General features: G+C 35.7%; 1 protein-coding gene across 2 annotated transcripts in view; it reads left to right on the forward strand.

The window, feature by feature from the left end:
• CNGA1 (cyclic nucleotide gated channel subunit alpha 1) overlaps positions 1-23,711 on the forward strand; it is a 59,655-nt gene that overhangs the window by 13,819 nt on the left and 22,125 nt on the right. Inside the window, exon 2 of one of the 2 annotated variants that reach the window (XM_072944507.1) lies at positions 7,300-7,423. The gene's annotated coding sequence lies outside the window, so the exon portion shown is untranslated. Of the gene's footprint in view, positions 1-7,299; positions 7,424-13,223; positions 13,335-23,711 lie in introns of those variants that run through there. The other variant, XM_006198107.3, reaches the window with a different exon arrangement.

Consider the following 23,711-nt stretch of genomic DNA (forward strand, 5'->3'; position numbering starts at 1 on the left):
ATATTTAAGCCTATTTAATATCACTGTTTTTCCAGTTTAAATGTTGCCTTTGTACTGTATTTTCCTTCACTGCCTTTTTCTAGATAACTTTGGATATTATGCAGTTAGAGCACCATAGACTGTCACAAGTGACATTCATTTTGAGGATTTTTTCTTCCCCCCAAAGCATAGTGTTTATTTAATCAGGAGAAGAACATTCAAAAACCTCAAACCAGCCCATTTTATGACTCTGGGAAAATTCCTTTTCTAGTAATAAATGAGATCCTCTAAAATGTCCGCTCCAGTCTTATTGTTTTTTGTACTAGGTCACCTAGACCCAGTAGTGATGGTCAAAATAATGAACAATCATTAAAACCAGAAAGCCTCAAGGGATAAGGCTGCAGGTTCTTTGAGCAGCACAGAGTCCGAGAGGGTACCTATTGTGTAAAGCTTGAATCCCTCATCTGCTAGATTCTGGAGAGATCTGAGATTCCTGGGGCAGGGAATGAAGTGACTAAGGCAGAGGGGATGGTAGTTGTGGAGGGGGCTTCAGACTATTTGCAGAAATGTTATAGTTCTGCCTAGCACTATTCCAAGTCTACTACTGGGAATTTGTGATTCCTTATTTTTTCCTCAGTCACTCTAGATTGGAGGCTATCAATCTTATTAATCTTTCCCAAGAACCAAATTTTACCTTTAGTGATTTTCTTTACTGATTTTTAAATTTTAAAATTTCACTGACTTCTGCCTTTTTTATTATTTCTTTCTTTCTACATTGAGTTTATCTGCTCTACTGGTTTCTAAGGTAGAAACTTAGATTATTGATTTTAAAACTTTATTCCTTCTAATACAAGCATTTAAAGCTAACATTTGCTTCCAAATACTACTTTAGCTGCATCCCACAAGTTTTGATATGTTGATATGTTTTTAATATGTTTGATATATTTTGATATGTTTGATATGTTGTTTTTATTATAATTTAGTTTAAAATATTTTCAAATGTTGCTTGTGATTTTTTTTCCTCTGACCCATGGTTTATTTAGGAATGTGTTACTTGATTTCCGAATATCTGGGGATTTTCCAGACATCCTTCTGTTATTGATATATAATTTAACTCTGTATAATAACAGTCCTTTGAAATGTATTGTGATTTGGTTTATGGCTCAGCATATGATATATCTTGGTAAGTGTTCCAAGTGAAATTGAAAAGAATGTGTGTTCTGCAGTTGTTGGGTAGAGTGTTTTATAAATGTCAATTAGATTAAACTGGCTTCTCAAAATCTAGTTTATTACTGATTTTTAAATTTGTTCCATCAGTTGCTGAGGAAGAAGCATTAAAATCACCTGTAATTGTAATTTTGACTAGAAATTTAGTGCTGTCAGTTTTTGCTTCATGAATTTTTTGAAGCTTTGTCATTAGGTGTATATACAAATAGGATTATTATGTCTTCTTAATAAATTTATATTTTTATCATTATTAAATGTCCCTGGTAATACTTTTTGATTTGAATTTACTTTGATATTAATATAGCTGAACCAGCTGTTTTATTATTAGGGTTTATATGTTATGTCTTTTTCTATCCCTTTACCTCTAACTTACCTTTGTATTTAAAACTTACTTCTTGTAAATGACATATAGTTACATTTTACTTTTCTAACCAAGATGACAATTTTTGCTTTTAAAGAGCCTTTTAAGTCTGCTTATATATTTTATAATTATTTATGTGGTTGGATCAAATATTAAAAAAGTTCCTTTATCATTTCTTATAGTGTAGATTTGCTAGCCATAAGTTCTCTCCATTTTTATTTGCCTGAAAAAAGTCTTTATTTTTGTCTTTGTGTTTTAAAGCTACTTTTTCTTGGTAAAGAAGTATAAGTTGACAGTATTTCTTCTTAAATTTTATTTTATTTTTATTGAAGCATAGTCAGTTTACAATGTTGTGTTAAATTCTAGTGTCCAACATAATGATTTAGTTATACGTATATAGATATATATTCCTTTTCATATTCTTTTTCATTATAGGCTAATGCAAGATATTAGATATAGTTGCCTATGCTATACAGTAGGACCTTGTTGCTTATCTACTTTATATATAGTAGTTGACAGTATTTCTTTTCTTTCAGCACTTTGAAGATACTGTTCCGTTGTTTTCTAGCTTACATTGTTTCTATTAGAAGGCTGTGACTATTTGTTTGGTTTTTTCCCACTGTATGTAATATACCTTTTTTTCCCCTCTGGCTGTTTAAAAATTTTTTTTCCATTTATTTTCAATAATTGGGCTTTTATTTGCCTAGGTATGATTTTCTTTGTGTTTATTCTGTGTGTGGGTTCATTGAGATTCTTGATTATGTAGGCTTACACTTTTCATCAAATTTGGAAAATTGTTGGCCATTAGTTCTTCAAATGTTTGTTTTGGCCATTGGTTCTTCAAATTTTTGTTTTTACCACCTCCCTTCTAGGACACCAGTTTTACGGAGCCACTTAATATAGGCTCTGATGTTTTATCTCTTGCTTCAGTTGGGTCAGCTTCTGTTGCTATGTCTTCAAGTTTACTGAGCCTATCTTCTGTATTGTCTAGTCCATTGAATAGACATCTGGTGAATTTTTCATTTCAGATAGTCTAATTTTAATTTCTTAAATTTCCATTTGTTATTTTTTTCATGTCTTTCATATTTTTTATTCATTCTGTACATTTTGCTTTGAATTCCTGAGCATATTTATAATATATATTTTAAGGTCCTTGTCTGTTAATTCCACCATCTCTGTCATGTCTGCATCTCTGCTAGATCTCCAACTATTGACTGATTTGTTTTTTCTGATTATAGTTCACATTTTCCTGCTTCTTTTCGTGTCTTGTAATTTCTGACTGAGTGCCAAACATTATGAAGTTACATTGTAAAGGTTTTGGATTTTGTTGCCTCCCTAAAAGAGAAAGGGAGATGAGTTACGTGATCATCTGGATCCTTTATAAGCTTGTTTTAAGATTTGCTATGATAGATGAAAATATCCTTTATCCGGGATCTAGTTTAGCCCTACTCCTAAAGTGTGGCTTTTCTGTGTACCCTATTAATGTCTGGGTCTTCTCTGAGATCTCTCCACTCTGACAGGTAGGAACTTGAGTGTCTCCATGGTCTGTGTGAACTTGGGGAATTATTTAACATTTAGTTTCCTGGCAGTTATTCATTGCCTAGCACATGGGGTTTCAGCCGAGGCATATGCAGTATTCCATCAAAGACTTGAAAAGACCCCTCTGCAGATTTTTGGAGCTTTCTCTGTACAGCTTCCTCCTCTCAGATACTCTTCAGCAAATTCTAGTCATTTTGACCTCCAACATCATGTTTCTGGCTCCTCAACTAAGCAAGACTGTTGGACTCTACTTAGTTTACTTTTTCTTATGCCACAGTTCAGAAACTGCCTCTGGGCAGCATGCAACTAATCTGTACCCCCCCCCTCCCGCAAAGGATCACTTTCTTGTACTGCCTTTTGCCCAATATTTTAAAGACAATTGTTTTTATATATTTTTGTCTAGTTTGGAGTCAAGCTACTTTTTTTTTTAACATTTTTTATTGATTTATGATCATTTTACAATGTTGTGTCAAATTCCAGTGTTCAGCACAATTTTTCAGTCATTCATGGACATATACACACTCATTGTCACATTTTTTTCTCTGTGATTTATCATAAGATTTTGTGTATATTTCCCTGTGCTATACAGTGTAATCTTGTTTATCTATTCTACAATTTTGAAATCCCAGTCTATCCCTTCCCACCCTCTACCCCCCTGGTAACCACAAGTCTGTATTTTCTGTCCATGAGTCTATTTCTGTCCTGTATTTATGCTTTGTTTTTGTTTGTTTGTTTGTTTTTGTTTTTGTTTTTTAGATTCCACATATGAGTGATCTCATATGGTATTTTTCTTTCTCTTTCTGGCTTACTTCACTTAGAATGACATTCTCTAGGAGCATCCATGTTGCTGCAAATGGCATTATGTTGTCGGTTTTTATGGCTGAGTAGTATTCCATTGTATAAATATACCACATCTTCTTTATCCAGTCACCTGTTGATGGACATTTAAGCTGTTTCCATGTTTTGGCTATTGTAAATAGTGCTGCTATGAACATTGGGGTGCAGGTGTCAAGCTACTTTTTCATGAGCAAAAGCTAAGTCTACAGTATAGGTGATTTGTTGGAGGCTAAAGCAGTGTTTGAACATGGTGTTTAAAGTTCATGACTTATGTCTGCATCTAAATATCATTTAATGAGTTGTAGTGACAAGCAAACTGGGCAAAATTTCTCCACACAGAAATTAATAAAAATAATCTATGATGACTCAAGAAATATTTTCTAACTTGGCACTACTAGTCAATAGAACACAGTCTTCAGATACAGTTGTACTCTCCTCCATTATCAGTTCCTTTGCTACTCTGAACGCTTTTGAGCCCTCCATATTTAATTGTGTTACATAACTAGAAATTTGATACTATAACAGTGAATTATTAATTAATTACTAGTGAGCTCCAGGAACTTTCAGTAAATACTATCTTAATAGTTACTATAATTGAGGACCTGATTTGTGTCAGACCTGTGGGAAGAGTTTTATGTAGATTATCTCTAATTATCATAACCTGATAAAAAGGATTTCCCCCATTATCCTGATGAAAAAAACAGAGGCTCAAGACCTCAATGCTGTTGGTAGTTGACAGAGCCAGTATGCAAGTCTCTGTTAGTCTGACTCCAGACTCTATTAAATTTTCAATATTCCAAGCAGCTATTAACATCAGATACTAAAATTCTATTCTATTATTCAACGTCTTCTAGATATACAGAGGATTAATCAAAATTCTATCCGTTTTCAAGTTCAGTTAAATTCAGAGGTAATAATAAATATTTTATTTATTTTAAATTGCATATTAGTTTATGAAGTGTTTTGCAATTTCAGTTACAATAGCATGATGGTACCTTGGTATGTGCACAATTCCTAGGAGGACTGTGACTCCATAGGCTCTAAAAGTCTGGGTCTGGTTTTAACAACTGGATGCTTATAGTCTGTAATTAGTGAGTTTTTTTTTGCTGTAAATAGATCTACCTGAGATCCTAAATTATAATCAAGGAGTTGGTTTACTCATTAGCAGAAATCTAGCCCTATATTGAGCACTTCATTTGTGGAAGACAGTTTCCTGCATCAAACATATCATTTCACTAAGAAATAGAAAAGTTATATAACTTGCCCTAGGTAGCACAGCTAGCAAGTGGATGAACTGGAATGTGAACCAAAGTGTGTCTAACATCCAATGCTGATATTCCTGACCATTAAGCTAGACTGCCTCTCATAGTGAGTGATGTTACAGACACTGCCTACCCCAGTGCCTGGCATGTAATACTACTCAATTTTTTCTTGAATAAGAGCAATAGCATTTTCTTAATCTTGCACATTTCACATATTTTCGAATCTGTGTTCACTAGACAAAGAAGAGTTAACAGGTACTTAACAATGTATATATTAAATGAATATATTGATATATATTCGTTATTTGGGGGAGGCAAATTGATGGAAATCATGGATCATCTCAAAAAAGAACACATTTTCATGTATATATTAAATCATGCTACAATGTCATGGGGTCCTGGACCCCCAAAATCTGCCGATGGAATTTGTATGAGAATCTTTGTATTCAAAAAGCAGTGGAAGGCGGTTCTACTGTTTATCTCTTTGTCAGTGTCGCTACTCTCAGAGCTACACAGCCTCCATTTCCTCTTGCTGGAATCTTGATTAATAACAGAAGTACAGGTACTGTGAAGGAAAAGCCGGGCTGGGCCAACAAGATAACTCACAAATCTAAGTATTGGAATACTGATCTGAGTTCTGCTGGACTAACTTGTAAATCTAAGTTAATTAGTGTTGGTTTGCTGTTCATGTTTTTTTTTTGCTAGCCAGCTGGGTTTTCAAAGATACATATCTGGCTTTGGAATGTTGGTTTGCTGCCTCCTCGCCTCCACTTTTGTGATGATAATGCTGCTAAAGCTGTTCCATGCCTATTGGCCGAATACCCCAAGCTTGTACTTTACCCTATAAAACCTCATGCGCACGTCTTGGAGGTGCTCAGAGCTTCGGAGCAGAAGCTCCTCTGAGCCCGCCAGTGTAATACATCTGAGTACTCCAACCCTCCGAGTGGTGCTTGTTTCTTGACTGGCCTGTCGTTTCTGTAACAGTACAAGAAAATACATACGTTTTTCATTTATCCATTTCAATGAATATTACTGAGGCACTGACCTGCACTCATTTTTTATTTTCCTAACAGAACCCCCGAACTCCCTCTCCCTCCAGCCTATTCTTTTTGGTGACTTTCCTATCTCATTAAATTGCAGCCTATTCTTTGGTTTCTTAGGTCAAAAAACCTAAAGTCAACCTCGACTCTACTCTTTCACTCAAATCCCAAATCCAATCAATCAGCAAATCTTATTGCCTCTATCTTAGAAATATATCCCCTTCTCACCACCTCCACTGACTTCTGCCATCCTGGTCTGACCCACTGCCATCTCTCACTGAATTGCTCTGACAGCTTGAACCTAATGGTTCTCCACATGATCTGTCCTCTAAGACCTTAACTCCTCCCCCTCTCCAAGACCTTAACTCCTCCCCCTCTCCCCTTGCTTCCTCCAACTTAGCCATCTGGCCTCCTTGCTGTTCTTTAAATATGCTAAGCACTTGGCTTGGCACATGTCCTCTTGCCAGGCAGGATCTTCCCCCAGAACTGGGCGTGGCTAGCTCTGTCCCTGTATTGAGGTCTCTGCTGGGTGAGGCTTTCCCTGAGTACTCCATCTAAACATCCTCCCCATCCCCACACCATTTTCTATCCCCTTGCTTTATCATATTACTAATCACTGTCTGACTTCTGTGTTTACTGCTTTGTTTATTGTCTTTCTTACCCCATTAGAATATATACTCCACGAGGGCAGGAACTTAGTTTCGTTTACTATTGACTTCATTTTTTTTAACGTGAATATTTTTTTTTCGTTTTTCAGTTTTATTAGGTAAAATTGATATAATTTGAATGCACATATACAATATATTGCATGTAAATACATATATACAATATACTGCACGTTTTAAAAAATTTACATGTATGTACTGTTCATTGTTTCTAACAGTTTAGAACGTTAGCTTTTTAAACTTATACAGTTATCAAAGGAATAAAACCAACCACAAACTAAGAATCAACAGAATTCAGTAATCCAATCATAAAGAGCAGTCAAATATGCTTACACATATTCAAGAAATCAATCATCTAAGTTATAAATAATAAGTAATTCATTCAACAGATGACTGGATAAAGAAGATGTGGTGTATATATATACAATGGAGTACTACTCAGCCATAAAACAGAATGAAATAATGCCATTTGCAGCAACATGGATGGACCTGGGGATCATCACTCTAAATGAAGTAAGCCAGAAAGAGAAAGAGAGATGCCACATGATATCACTTATCTATGGGATCTAAAAAAAAGGGGACACAAATGAACTACTATTGACTTCTCAGTGCTCAGAAGAAAGCCTGGTGCTGAGTAAATAAGTGTTGAATGAATGACTATGCATGGCTTTGAGCCAGACACTGGAGACACAGTGATGGACAGCATAGACACAGCCCCTGCCTCGTGGAGTTCACAGCTCTCACTGGGGAGATAGACAGTAAACAATGAATTACATGAGGTTTAATTATCATGGTTATCAGTGCTGAGGAGACATCACTGACCACTCCGGCTGAAGGTCTTGGTGTGTTGGAAGACAGACGATCAAATATTTATTTTATTTTATTTTTACAACAGTCATTTTAATGCACACAGATCAGCAACATAAGTATATTCACATCATTGTACACTCAACACCACCAGCCATCTCCAGAACTGTTTCATTTTCTCTAGCTAAAACCCCAATTAAACACTAACTCCTCACTCCCTCTCCCACAACCCCTGGCAACCACCATTCTATTTTCTGTCTCTATGGATTTGACTCCTCTAGGAACCTCATACAAGTAGAATCCTACAGTTTCAATATTTAATAATTTAGGGCCAAGAGCCAAAATCCCTTGACTCACATAATTTTTGAAATTAAAATACGAAAGAGTCAATGTCATGCAAATGAGCATCTGTAGTTAGAGGCAGTTTAAATAGGATTACAAAGATTTAAAGGGAGCTGACAAAGCAAGACTGGGAACCAGACTAAAAGTAGCCTACTAAACAGATAATCCAATGTGGCTGTGTTCTTTCCACCAGTCAAGGTTACTGCAGGTCCCAAGAAAAGAAATCCATTGATAGATAGACTGGGTCAAGCGAACTGTACTTTGGAGGGAAAACAAAATAAAACAAAACAAAATTAAACATAATTTTGGGTAAATCAGAAAAATATCCTAGTATGTGTGTCATATCTATGAAAATAACATCCCTACTTACCTTCAATTTTGGCAAAGAGATAATTTCCCCCTCGAAGTCTTCTAGTCCAGCTCTTTTCCTCCCCAAATCTCAGGGCTCCTTTATGTGCTTCCTCAGCTCTTGATCACACTGTATCGTGAGCATCTCTTCTTTGCCCGTCTCCCTCCTGTGTATAAACTCTAAGGAAAGGGCTTGCGTGTGCTCCCAGACCTTACAGCAGTGCTCAGCACAGTGCAGTGCTCAGGAATTATGTGCCGAATGAATGAACAAATACTGGAATGAATTCTATGCCTCTACGAAGGATTATTGTTTCACATTGTTAAGTGCTCTACACACATTAAAACATAGCTTCTCATTTAAAAAAAGCTGAAATGAATTGTTTCATTTAGTCACACTCTACTTGAATCATATAATAAGATATTTAGAAACAAGGTATAAATAATGGCTCTGTATCTTCGCCTACTAGTTATTAAATAGCCACGTGTACCTGGCTCTCAGAAGTCCAGCTGCAGTGCACTGAGTATATGTGAGGCCTAAACAATATGCCGCAAAGCTCCAGTTTACAGGAGAGGGAGAGGGAGAGGGAGCACGTTATTAAGGGTCTTTTTATTTACCAGCAGTGTGTCATAGGCTCCAATCTTGCTCCATTTATCCTCACAAAAACCTAACGAGGTAAGTGTTGTATTTCCATTTTACAGATGAGGAAATTGAGGCTCAGAATGCTTAAATCATTTTCTCAAGACTACACAACCAATAAGCATATCCCAAGAATCAAAAATATTCAGCTCAGTGGTGGAGCACATGCTTAGCACGCATAAGGTCCTGAGTTCAAGACCCAGTACCTCCACTAAAAAAACCAAAACAGCCCTAATTACAACCCACCCCCAAAATAGAGTGTTTAAAAATAGTAAAAGCAATATTATAAACCAGTTACACTTCAATTAAAAAAATGAGGAAACTAAAACTTAGGGGATGAAAAGACAAAAAAAAAAAAGGATTAGTTAAAAAAACGAAATTCAGTTCACCCTTAATTATAGTTTTGAAGTGGGAAGGTGCATGGAGGAAGTGTGAGAGCAAGTAGGGCAAGGTGCACTTGAGATAAAACAAGTGAGTCATTCCAAAGAGGTGAAGAATATCCTGAGTGTTTGTGTATGAGTCACGGGGGAAGAGCAATGTTATGACAAATTCTGTGAAATTTTATGATGTCAGCCAGGAATTGAGTCGGCAGGAGGAAGAAAGTTTTATTAAAATTATTGCTTCAACTGTTTTTTTTTAATTCATTGGCTTATTTAAGAAAGTGTCAACGAGCAATCCATGAGAAAATGAATATTCCACAGCTATATGTGGGAGCAAGTTCCCAATCTTGTCATTTTGTTTAATTTTTTGGTATATTTGTTTTAGTTATATCTTTCATGTGTGAGGTAGGACTAGGAAAAGATTGCTCTAACTAACCTAGTCTATTTCCTAACCAGAAAATGTATTTTCAACTTTTTAAAGAAAGCAGGCAAATTCATGACAGTAAGCTAATTATTGTAAAAATAAAAGCTTAACTCTGCCATTGGTCTTTAAAAATTACAATAATAGTCACTTATCAAGTGTTTACTATGCTTTAGGAAGTGTAATAAATTCTTCATATTACTACATCTCATTTTAAACCTCAGAACAAGTCTGCTACATATCATGTCCATGCCGTGGGAACTGAATCTGAGGCCTAGAAGGCTCACTACCCATGCTCCAAATTCCAGAGCTAGAGAACAGTGGAGCTGAGATTCACACTCAGGCCCGTGACTCCACAACCTCTCCATTTAAACCCAGCATGATGCCACAGAAACCGCCCCCACCAAAAAGTCGGTGGCCATAGTTGGTATAAGAGAGACATAGATAGAGTAAACACTGGATTTAAGAATAAAAGGGTCTTTTATATCAGACAACAAGTATAATTTTCTGAAAACCCTCACTCCCAAGAAGTAATATTTAACTGAGAATGTTAAAGAGGTCCACAAAGGGTCTGAGTATTTTAATGAATAATAGATCCCAGTTGGGCGATTAAGAAACATTTAAAATATTTCAAGGAGAAAATTTCTTAGATGTGAAGGATATAATTATCACACAAAAAGTAATAATAAAAACTGTTTTTGAGCACTTCTGTGTAGGTGATGTGCTAAGGGGCTTGCAGGTTATGTCCAACTTATCGATGAGAAACTGAATCACAGTTGGTGAAAAACAACAGTTTTTTTCTCATATACGGAGCTCTTTGCTGTTGCTGTTAGAGACACAATGCTGAAATGGGTGAATTGACATGATTTTTCATGTTCTTACTTTCCAGATAACTAAGGCAGTGTGGTGCTCCGGGGTTAGATAGGTCTTGGTGTGGAGTTGCCAGATAAAATCCAGAACACCCAGTTAGATTTGAATTTCAGATAAGTAACAAAAGACTTTTTTTTCTCTTTTTTTAAATATATTTTTTATTGAAGTACAGTCAGTCTACAATGTTGCATCAATTTCCAGTGTACAGCACAATGCTTCAATCATACATGAAAATACATATATTCATTTTCATATTCTTTTTCACTATAGGTTACTGCAAGATATTGAATATAGTCCCCTGTGCTATATAGTATGAACTTGTTGTTTATCTTCAAATAAATTTTTAGTATAAGTTTGTCTAATGCAATAGGTGGGACACACTCATACTGTATTTTTATTTGCTAAATCTAGCAACCATATCTGGTTGAATCCGTGTGAATCCCAGCTAACTGACACGCTACTAGCCATTGTGACCCTCTGCAAATTACCTCATCTCCCAGCCTTCATGTCCTCCTCTATAAAATGAAGTAGATTCTGTATCCCAGTTTTGGGATTTAAGCCATGTATTTAGTGTTGAGAAAAGTTAAATTCCTTCCCACCTTGAGAATTTCTCTTTGTATGTCTGTTCATTACTTATTTTCTTTTATACCTGTCATTTTAACACTTATTACCATTTTGCGCTTTTTGCAATGTTTTTACAAGTAATTTCATAGAGATGAGCTTAAGGTCCAGCCATGTCACTCAAAGCAAGGGGCTTAGTTTTCTAAGTAGATTATGTAACTCTGCTTAAAGAGGAGACAACATGAGACTGACACAGTATCGTTTTAGCATAAAGCTAACTTGTGACACACAAGTGGCCATAGTGGTTAGTTTGGAGGAGGTTTACAATGAATTGATTTATCAAAAATACATACTAGCAGCTTAAAGCGTTGTGTTTAACTACAAGATTGCAGAAAAGCAACTCAAAATAGTAAATTTGGTAAAATACTGATTGATCAATGAAAAATGGAAAGATGTCAACAAATTACCAATGATAGTCATTTATTTAACTTTATAAAGTCAAACAGGTAAACATAGATTTTCTGGAAATTATATTGGCAATAAAAATTTAAAGTGATAAGAATGGTAATATGCTTTAGTAATTTCATTTCTAAGAAAATAGTAAATGATCACATGTGTACATAACAATTTAAGAATAAGAGCATTTATCTCAAAATATTTTAGACCAGAGAAAATGTCCAATGATATGAAAATCAATCAATAAATCATGGAATCATGGAATAATGGAATATGATAGAATATTATGCAGTCTTACAAAGGATGTTTTGGATAGATATTTAGTAGTATAAAATGATAATAAATGAAATCAGAATTACTTACATATATGTATATAAATCAGAATGTATAAACCAAAACCAAAATGGTAAGAATGTATTTGTTTTATTTTCTTCCTTTCTGTATTATCCAAATTCTATGAAACATGTTTTATTTTATAATTAAAAATAAAATATTATTAAAAAAATCTAGAATCCAAAGGCCAATTTTCCAAAAGTACTCAGTACTCTGCTAATTTTATTTTCCAAACATCTTGGGGTATCCCTCTTTTGAGAACCTCTTAGCCCCACTGGAAACTGAAGCCATTGAACTGGGACAGTAAACATTACCGGGTGATTCAGTGGCTAATTATTCAGTAGGACAAATACTGCAAGTTCTGGAGAAAGACTGCTGTATTTTTGGAGATGAAAGGTTAAAATTAAGGCAGTTGCTAAATGGAGACAGTATTTATTTCATGACATTCTGATTTTCAGCAATAAATCAGAAAAAAAAGTTTTGTGAGTATGTAAACGGTCAAATATTGCGTTAAAAATTCTGAGGGAAATTTACTTTTAGGTCATTAGAATAACATTTAGACATTCAGTGTCATATCTTCATGTTTTTTGCACATTAAAAGTATGAATTATTCTCTCAGGCAAGCTGTTTTATTTCTGACCAGATATATTTCAAACATGTAGTTCTTCGACAAAATACACAATAAACAGACAAATGAATAAATAAGTGCACCCAATTTATAGTTCAGTTATTTTTTTTAATAAGATGGCACTCTATTTAAAAATTTAGTCACACTTTGTTGAAACCTAGACAGTTCTTTCCAGATTGTAACCCTGGGTGTATTGATAACATAACCCTAATAAAACTCATCAGGCAATTTTCCCTTTGGTCAAGTTTACTTGCAAATTTGGTAAGAGAGTTGTAGTTCTGAGAAATGCCCTTTTATCCCTCACCCTCACACATGTTAATAAGCTCGGGCTCGAGCGAAGGATAATGGTGATTTGGTTGCTGTTATTTTCATCTGTATATAAATCCGCAAATCCAATACTGACTCATGAATATCCTCCCTTGTCAGTGCCACAGAACTGCTTCTTTCCTTGGGAATGATGAAGAAAACTATTTGTTTGTGCATGTTTAAAGAAAGCAAAAAGATCAGCATATTTATTATGTAAAAAAATTAGGACCTGGATTTTGACAATGTCAAGATTTATACTGTATCCCTCTTTGTTCTGGATACACCGCTGACTTCCATTTCTAGAAGACACGTGTATACTGCTTAAGCAACCAAAGGTAAGAACCCAGTGGTCACTACAATTGCATTTTCACATGTGTTTATACCTCTGTTTTGTAAAACCATCAGGATTTGCTTTGTTTTCCATGTTACATGCTTTCTAGTTACAGCTGATGATTGTATTTTTATTGACTTCTCGGGTTTTTTGGACAGATACATGAATATCCTACTAAAATACCATTTTAGTTAAAAATAGCAATACATAAGGCATGGCAATGATTCTGCTAACCTGAATATCAAAACATAGTAAATGCTACCTTTTTGCAAATTTCAAGTTCATTTTTAGAAGTCAAAGCAGTACCTTTGGCAGATGTGTCTTTTCCCAAAGGAAGTAGCGTATACTAGGTTTTTTTCTCTTTAAAACATTTGAAGGTAGAACACTGTCAAATCCATATAAATCTTAACAAAAAATTAACTCCTGAAAATATGAGGATTAAGAACTTCTTAAGTGTTAGATTCTTTATAAGCATTATTATAACAACTTGCATATGCCCTTTTAGAGATGAATAAGTAAGTGATCTAAAGAGATTTTATGACTCCCTCAAGGCAACATATTACTATTGTGTGATGGACCCAGAATTTAAATCACTTTGCCTTTTATTTATTTTTATTTATTAATTTTTTGGCCTTTTGACACCACCCCTTGCCTTCTCTTAATTCTCCATGATAGGCATGTTATATTTTAATTAGACTTTAAAACATCAATTACTGTCATGTTTTATTTTTATAAGTTTAAAAACTACTCTTGATCATTTTTGTTGTGCCAAGATTATGGGATTTTAAATATTCATGATTTCATTCTATATCAGAAAGTTAGACATTAAACTAAGCTTTTAAAATGTTCCTACTGATAAAGACACGTCTTATGGTTGGCTTTTTACATTTTGACCTTTTCTATTTACATATTCCTGAATCAATTTGTTCTACTACATTCATTCTTTCACTTAGCATTCCCTCCATAAATATTGCTCACTCATGTCATTGTTAGATCAAGCAGGCAGACAAAAGAGAATGGACATGGTGGTGGTGAAGTATCAGTGTGTAATGGTAAATAAAAGACAAGCGCTTATAATTACACCTAATGGTTCTGAAATGTACAAATATTCCAAAGTATGAATCAACTTAACTTTAATAATTCATGCAGCTTTAGCTGATGAGAGATGACATGAAATTTAACATAAATTCTTTTTTTTTTAATGTAAGTACTGCAGATTGAATGCAGGACCTCACGCATATTAAGCATGTGCTCTTCCATTGAACTATTACGCACCCCGCTAGAGAATTTTTTTTTTTAACATGTATTCTTGGAAAAATAGGAAATTAGTAATAAAAGAAAACTTCTTTAACATAATAAAGAAAATTTATCTGAAATCAGTGGGCAAAATAAGAGAAATTCTAGAGACTGAAACAAGAAGATATAATATCTTCTATTTAACATTGATAACTTCTACTCATCAACATGAAATAAGAAAAAGAAATGAGGTAAGCTTTTTTTAAAGTTTTTTACATTTTGGGGGGAGGTAATTATTTATTTATTTAATTTTTATTAAGGAGGTACTGAGGATTGAACCCAGGACCTCATGCATGCTAGGCATGTGCTCTCCCATTGAGCTATATCCTCCCCATGAGATAAACATTTTGAAGAGATAAAATTATCAGTACTTGTGGGTATATGTATAAAATTGTCTACCTAGAAAACTCAAGTGGATCAATTTAAAACTATTAAAACTAAAGTTCAATAAGATGATAGGCTACAAAAGAAATATATAAATTAATAGCTCTCCTATAAAGCAGTAATAATTAGACAATATAACAAAAAACAGATCTTATTTACAGATACAAAATTTAAATACATAGCGTACATTTAATAAGAAATATGCCTCGCTTATTGAATGAAAATTATGAAGACTAACAAAGTAGCTTTTTAAAAGCCATCAATAAATGACGAGATGTCCCTTGTCATGTGATTAATTTTTTTTAATATATTAAGTATGTTGATTCTCCCAAAATTTATCCATAAATTTCATGAAACCTCTTTTTAAAAGCATATTGTTTTCTTGGGAACTTGATAAAATTATTCTAAAGGCAACTGGGAATATAAATGTATGTTGTACTTGTTATAGGAATAGTTATTTAATTACTATCATTAAAATGATGACAGAGTGTAGATGTTTATTTTTTGAGAGTAGTGTTCACACAATAAAATAAATAATAAAAATGAAGCAAAATTTTTTGGATGTTTGTTATAAGCATGGCATTATATAAGTTTCTGAAAACATAAAAATCAGAGCTCATTGGTACCTGCTTTTAAGTCTGGTGGGAAAGACATTGATCATTGGATCATGATAAAATATTGGGTCAGTGCCCTGATGGTAAATGCTCCGCAGATGTGAGTGCTGAGGGGAAGCCGCAGGCCCCCAGGTGTCCTAATCCCAGCCACTAGAAATACTCGCTCTTTTCTTCATTCTTTAACTTCTTCACATACTCTTTCCTCTGCCAAGAATGCTCATTTCCTCTTACTGCCTAGCAAACTCCTACTCATTCTTCAAAATCCAGTTCCATATTCCCTGCTTTTGAAAGCTTTTCGTGAACCTCCCAACTCTACAGAGTTGGCCTGTGTACACACAAAGTTGTCATATTGGATTTTTATTACTTACAAAGTTCTCTTGTTAACTTCTGCAGGGCTGGAAACCTGTCAACATTCTATTCTTCCTCTTTTCTTTCTCCCCTTCACACCACAGCAAGCTACATGGTTCTGCTGCTCACACAGCCCGTGCTCAACCAGTGTTGAGAAGCAAAAATACTAATTAAGGGCAGATTGGAATATGTTATCTGCAAATTGTCAATTTAAAATATTTGTACTTTTTATATGTTCTTTTGGGTCTCAGATACAGATTTGTAAGAAAGGCAGGAAGAAAGTTATCCTAAATTCCAAATACTCTTTGTGACTGACAAAAATCTCTGTGTAATTAGAGTCCAGGGGATCTCAAGTGTTGGGTTCTAAGTATTTATTTGCCTTTTTATATGTTTACTCACCTTTATTATTTTCCATCAAAAGTTTGTATTTGCTTTGTCCCAGGGGATATAAAGAGAAAAAGAAAGTTCTCTGCTCTTGAGAAGCTTAGAGAATATTGGGAAAGTGGGACATTCATATGCAAACATAGATTTATGCACAAGGAAGTAAATGCTTATGGCCAAAGTGATGACTCAAAGTACAGTCAATACATGTAATGGATGGTGAAACCACAGTCGATCTAATAGAAGATGGACCCTTAAGTTAGACTTTCAAAAACACTTCTCATGAACACGCATTTCTTGAGAAATTCCATTGTGAAACAGATATTTGGGTGAGGTACCCTAATATAAAAGGCAAGGAAACCTTCAGGTAATAGAATTTATTAATTTCTATGGTGAATTTTTAGAATTCAAAATACTTTCTGATTCAATGAGGAAAGTGGGAAGGATAACACATTAAGGCTTCTGACCATTGTGGAAAGCCTTCATTCTTACACTTAGCTAGCATAACGCATTGTCTCTGTTTATTAGTTTTTATTTTTAATGGAGCTACTGGGGATTGAACCTAGAACCTAGTGCATGCTAAGCATGCACTTTACCACTTGAACTATACCCTCCCTCCTAACACATTGACTCTAAAGAAAACTTTCTTTGATTATGTAAGGTCTCATGATGCCACAGGGTCATAGTGTATATGATTTTATTGTTGTAATCAAGTCTTTAAATTTATTTGAAAAACATTCCTAGTTCTGGTCACTGGGAATGGAGTAGTGAGCAAGGAGTTTTTGCTCTTATGCTGCTTATTTTTTCTGGCATTTAAATCACTCTGTTATATCATCGTGTTTTCTTCTAAAATGTTTTGGCTGAATAAAGGAGTCTGGAAAACATATTTGGTTTTATTAATTAGCTTTTGATTAATTGAGACTTTGTGGTAGCTGCTTTGTAAATTTTCAGTGGATTTTAAAGGTGATGATAATAGCTATGGTAATAAGGACCTCCTTATTGAAATCGTTTCTTTCTGAGAAAGTGTTGTGTTTTCTTTGTAAGTTGATCGGTTGACTTAATGAGGCTGAAAGGTCCCTGTGTTTATTATGCACGCATATAGCAATAGTGTTGTGTCAGTTCTGTTTTAGTCTTCCTGGGAATCACAGTTTTCTTCTGATTCTGTGAAGATAATTTTTTATAGAAGTATAGACAGTTTCCAATGTCATATCAATTTCTGGCATACAGCATAATGTTTCAGTCATCCATATATATATACATACATTCCTTTTCACATTTATAAAGATAATTATTAAATCGTTGGTTTGACAAATTTGACTTCTCAAAGTCATAGTTCAAGGAGGGAGGGGTTACAGAAAGATTATTTTAAGCATTTTAGCTCTCTTCATCTCCACAAGAAAGCTGATGGTTGTCTCTCTCTCCAAGTTTGGGGATTATATAATGACACCATCAACTTGCATTTGTGTAACTCTTCACAGCCTTCCATAGTGTTTTGCATGGATTTTTCATTAGCTCCCCGTAGAGAATCAGTACAGTAGGCAGGGTGGGCATTAGCTTCTCCACTTTACAGAGGTGGAAACTGAGGCTCAGAGAGCTCTCTGCCAGCATCTCACTGGCACTTTGATGAAGAGCTGGGGCCAGAACCCAAGTCTTCGCCAAGCAAGGAATGGCTGTTTTCAGGCACTGGCCACCTCTCTGTGGCAGAGCCAGCAAAGCCTGTTCTGGATGTTTACACAACCCTGCGAGCATTGTTCAATATTAAGAAACAACCTTAGTCTGCAGTGGATACTTAGATTGGGCAAGGACTAGAAAACATTATTTTGAAGCAAAAGTGCTAACACAAATTATTTTTGCTACTAAACAAAATCGCATTTAAAAATACTACCTTCTTTTTACTCATTAAAAAAGTAAATTAGGAGAAAATTCAGAAGAACACAAAGAAGAAAACAAAACAAAAAATTATGATCCTACCCATAAAAACTTAACATGTTTAACATTAAAGTGCTTATCCTTTCTGTGCACATATACAGAATTTTTCATAAAAAGAGATGATACTGTAAATACTGCTTAACAACCTGCTTTTTCTGCTTAACACTATATCATGAACAGTTCTACAAGTTGTTAAATAATGTTCTTTTGAGAAAAAATATCGAGATGAAAAAATACACTTTTATTATAAAATTAATAGGTTCTCATTGTATAAAATTCAAAGAATACAGAGATCTACTCTCCAGAGGTAACTGTTGTTTACAATTCACTGCATATTGTTCTGCACTTTTCTATGAGGCCTGAATTTTACTGGTTGCATCTACAGATTAGAGCACCTTCTTTAGAGAAGATTAAAAAAAAAAAGGTTTGCACTAAGAAGAAGAGGGCATCATTTTTTTTAAAAAAAGGTACATACTTATTAGTGTCAATATAACAAAATAATTTGTAAATAACAAATACAGCATTTATCCAAATCTTTTGGAACATTCACAGAGAATTCCACTATGGAAAGCACCCAACACACAGGAATCCTCATGCATGCTGAGTCATCTTTGGCTGTCTTCAAATAATTAAGTGATGTGGGTGCTCTGAGCTGCATAATATGCAACTGTCTTTGTTTAAACATGATGCTTTAAAGTCTGTGTACTCTGCCAGCCTTTCAAACTGAATTCCTCTGTTCAGTTTTCAGAATTATCCAGAAGTAGTTCACTGCCTTTAATAATAAAGCGTATTACGAATTACAACATAGTTGTGTTGATAATTAAATGTGATTATAGGAGTCAGGTTGTTTTGTAAGCCATAAACTGGTAAGCAAATATTTGCCGCTAAATGATTTAAGGCATGTACAGGTTAGTAAAGTACATGAATGGCTTTCGTAAATGACAGAATTTTATGTTTATATCCAGAAAGGTAAAATTAAAGGATAATTAATAGTCAGAGGACCAGGGATACATATTCACATGGGGGATAATAATAATAAAGCCTGACACCTAGCAGGCATTAAATATGTGTTAAATGGATGAATGACCCCAACTGAAAAAATTGACCAATAATATAAACATCTAATTCACAAAGAAGAAATCTAAGTGACTAACAGACACATGAGAGTTTGTCCAACTTCATTAGTAAATGCAAATCAAAAACCATAGTGCAAATAAATGTCTCTCATCAAATTGGAAAAAAAACCCCTTAAAATCTGACAATATTAAGGATTGGTCAGGATGTGGGGGAAATGATACACCTGTACAAGGCTCACAGAATATTAAATGATACATGACCATGGGCAGCGATTTGACTGGCTCTGATAAACAGAAACTAGATCTAGCAATTTCTCTTCTGGATATAGACATAATGACTGCTCTTGCACATGCATCTAAGGAGACATGCAAAGGATTTTTATTGCAGCACTGTTCATAATAGCAAAAAAACTGGAAAGAAGCACTTTTTAATTAATAGGAGAAATATGAGAAAAAAGGAATATAATATGATGTATATAAGTTACAATATTAACAAACAATATTATAATATGAAATAGCTCTATGTATATTAACATAGATAATTTTCAAAAAATAATTTTGAGTGAAAAAAGCAAGTTGTAGAATTATACACAGAGGAAGACACTGCTTTATATACTTAAACAACGTGTCCCAAACTATACATTGGTTCTGGATGCTTATGTAGGTATGTAAAAAGATGCAAAGGGCTGGCAGGATACACACCAAACTTACAGTAGTGGTTGCTTCTGGGTAGAGGGTACAGGGAAGACAAAGCTAGGACTGGGAGGTGGCTGCTAAAAGAGCTTTCACTTTAGGCATAAAGTTTTATTGCTTTTCATGTGCTATGTAAGGTGGGGAAGCAAATATGACAAAAGACAAAAGTGGATGTTGTTAACTCCTGGTGGTAGAAGTATGGATGATATAATTTTTATACTGTTTTGCATTTTAAAATGGGGTCACTATGCATACCCACTAAGTCATTAATTTACATAATACAATATTCAGAAAGTACAGTGTCCTCCCTTCCACTCCTATTGCCCAGTCCCATCCATAGTTCTTCTTCTTCAGGGGCAGGTAGTCACCATTGCCTCTGTCTTTTTTGGGGGGAGAGGAGGGGGAATTAGGTTTGTTTGTTTGTTTATTTATTTTTAATGGAAGCACTGGGGATTGAACCCAGGACCTCATGCATGCTAAGCATGCTGTACCACTGAGCTATACTCTCCTTACAACCTCTTTCTTGTTTCATCTTTTTCTCTTATACACACTCGAATCTTTTTTTTTTTCCTACATAAGGTGATATACTGTATCTTTGAGGATTTCCAATACCTGTTCATCTAGAGGTGTCTTTTTATTTCTAATGACTATATGGTATTTCATCTCACCTTTTTGGAAGGAATAAAAGAGTAGGAAGAAGTTGAGAGGAAGGGCGGCAGGCAGATATGGTCTTCGTTGCAAGAAGAACGGCTAATAATTCAGGAGACAATGGTGAAATCTTGAAAGTTCTAGAACAAGAATATGTTACTGTATGCTCCTTAAGAAGATTAATTTGGGAGTACTTCGCAGGATGAACTGGAGGAAGGGTGAGGCTGGGAATGAATAAATCAGCTAAAAGACTTAGTCAAAGATAAGAGGTAACAAGCACCTGACAAGCCCTAGTGATAATTAGAATGAAAAGTGGCAGGGCAGGCAGGAGCAACTGCGAAGTAGGACACGTAAGACTTGACAGAGTGACTGAGTGGGAAGGAAAGAGTCAAAGGGAACTAACTCCAAGTTCTAAATGAATTTAGGTGCGTGAGGGAACAGCAATTCTGCAGCCAGAAATAGTCAGGTCAGAAAGGAGAGCTGGTTGGACATGGAAAGAAGTAAAGGTCCGTCTTTTGATACACTAGACACAGGGCTCTGAAGTGGATGCTCCAGAAATTAAATGAAAGGAGGCTGGCCGACAGGTGGCATTCAACATGTTTGTACTGAATAAATGGGTGAAATGTGGCACAGGAGTTAAGGAAGGTGGTCAGGGCTGTTTGTGTGAAATTGGGAGATACCTACATCAAAGTGAAGGCAGAACTTCATGAAAGAAAGTGGGTGAAAGTATGAACCCCTCTGTTTCTCAGCAGCACAGGATGCCGAATGGGGGCCTGTGCATATTACTAATTTCTATGTAATATGTGGTACTCCTATGACTATAGATGGAAGGGCGCAGTGGGAAAAATTGCTGGTGCAGACAGAGCTTCAGAGATGGGGAAGAAGATTTTAATAAAGAGGCTGGAGTATAGCAAAGCAAAGATGGCTGGGATTCAGTCCCCATCACTTCCACTCCCGTTCCCTCCAACCTTCATTCATCCGCTTATTCATTCCTTCCACCAACGTCACTGAGTACTTGCTGGGTTCGAAGCACAGTTCTAAATTCTAAGGATATTTATGAATGAAACACAAAACAAAAACTATTTCTTCTCTTAAGGAGTTCAGTCTAGTGAAACTATAGAAAAATCCTTTCTGGTATTATTTTTCCTAAGGACAATAGTGGATTCAGAATTTCTACACAGTAAGGGCTTAGGGGCAGCTATCTGGTAAGAAGTGGAGGCTAGGAACTTATTTTAAAGCTATACTTATTTACCAAATCAACTTTTTTTTTAAGTGTATTATTTGGGGGACAGCTTGGGCTCCTAAAGAATATCACTGGAAGTTAAAAACCCCCTTTGCTTAAGTCAATGTTTTAAGGCGTGCTGGTTGAGTTTACGTCACTGCATTGTAAATAATCGACTGAACCCAAAAGGCACACACCATGGAGAAGACCACACTGATAGGAATGAAGCAGAGACAAGTAAGTGTCACTTAGGGCCGCTGGTAATTGAGTTCCCATATCATGCCTTTTCGGAGCTGTCTGGGTTGAGGTTGGGCTTTGCAGCCTGGTTTTGCCTGACAGCTCAGCAGTTAAAGTCACGTGACCCCAAGCAAATCATGGAACCTCTCAGCTTCGTATGAAGCCATGCTGCAGATTCTTACATGGATTAAATATGCCGACCTAACGTAATGCCTGACCCGAAGCAGGCGCTCAGTACACCTTTCTTACTTTTCTCTCTTTGTCTCTATCGTCTCAAACTATGTATAGAGGCTGAAAGGGGTGGACTGATGCGCAGAACGGGCGAGGTATAGAAGTTCTTTCTTATTGCCTGACCTCATGCTGCCTCAATCTGTCACACCCGGGTGGGAAGGAGTCATTAACACTTCCCAGAGGCTTTCTCACTGAAGCAATCAGAAATGTTTCACTTAGACAAAGGGAAATACTGTATGATATTGCTTATATGTGGAATCTAAAAACTAGGACAAACTAGTGAATATAACAGAAACGCAGCAAACTCACAGCTTTGGAGAACAAATCAGTGGTTACCTGTGTGGGAGAAGGAGTAATATAGGGAGGAGGGAGCGGGAGGCACAAACTATTGGGTGTAGGGTGGAAGGATAGCCAATATTTTATAGTAACTGTAAGTGAAAAGTAACCTTTAAAATTGTATAAAAATTAAAAAAAAATTTTAATTCTGAAGAACTGTTTAGAATTTGGACAGATTCTGATGATGCACAGACTAGACACACCTGATCCCCTTAGAAAGAAACTGACATTTTCCTGCCTCTCCTAAATCCTTCACTACACCCTTGTCTTTTCCCACTGAAGCTAGTCTTTCTAATCTTTGTCTTGGGCATCTACTGACTGCCTCGTTGCTGCTCCACCTTCATCAAATTAATTTGGCACCTGCTGTACAGATGTCCCTTTCGTACTGTGTCTCACCGTCATTCTGGGCAACCTCCACAGCTATGAAATATGATCTGAGTCCTTAGCTTCACAAGTCCTTTTCTTCCCTTTCCTTCTGCCACTCCACTGTCATCACCCGAGTCCTTGGCTCAGAGCTGCTTCACCTCCACAGCTATAACCTTCAGTGCAGTATCTTATTTCCTGAATGCAGCCTCCTCTGCTTCCAGCTCTTACTCTCTTTCCCACTAGACCTGTTCTTCAAACTTCTTGGGGTATTTGTCCCCTTGACCTTCAATTTTCTCGCAAATCCTCCCTTCCCAGAATCCCCTCCCCATTTCAGCTTAAGATGTGATTTTTTATTTTCTTTGATTTAGGAAAGGCTTGAGTCTTTCACAACCTACTTACCTCCTCTGCCCCCTTGTCCCTCTATCCCAGCCACTGACCCCAGTCTAGATCATTCCAGGTGATATTTGGGGCTCTTTCCTACCTGAACTGCTAGGCACGGTGGAGAAGATCACAGCACCGTGTGCGCTATTGCATCAGTTGTGACCCAAGGATACCAGTAACCCTTCCACAAATTTTCCCCAGCTCCTTCCTGTTGCCTCGCCTATAGCCCCACTTAGAGT

This window comes from Vicugna pacos, chromosome 2 (assembly GCF_048564905.1).
Source record: "Vicugna pacos chromosome 2, VicPac4, whole genome shotgun sequence".
In the NCBI taxonomy this organism is placed as follows: domain Eukaryota; kingdom Metazoa; phylum Chordata; class Mammalia; order Artiodactyla; family Camelidae; genus Vicugna; species Vicugna pacos.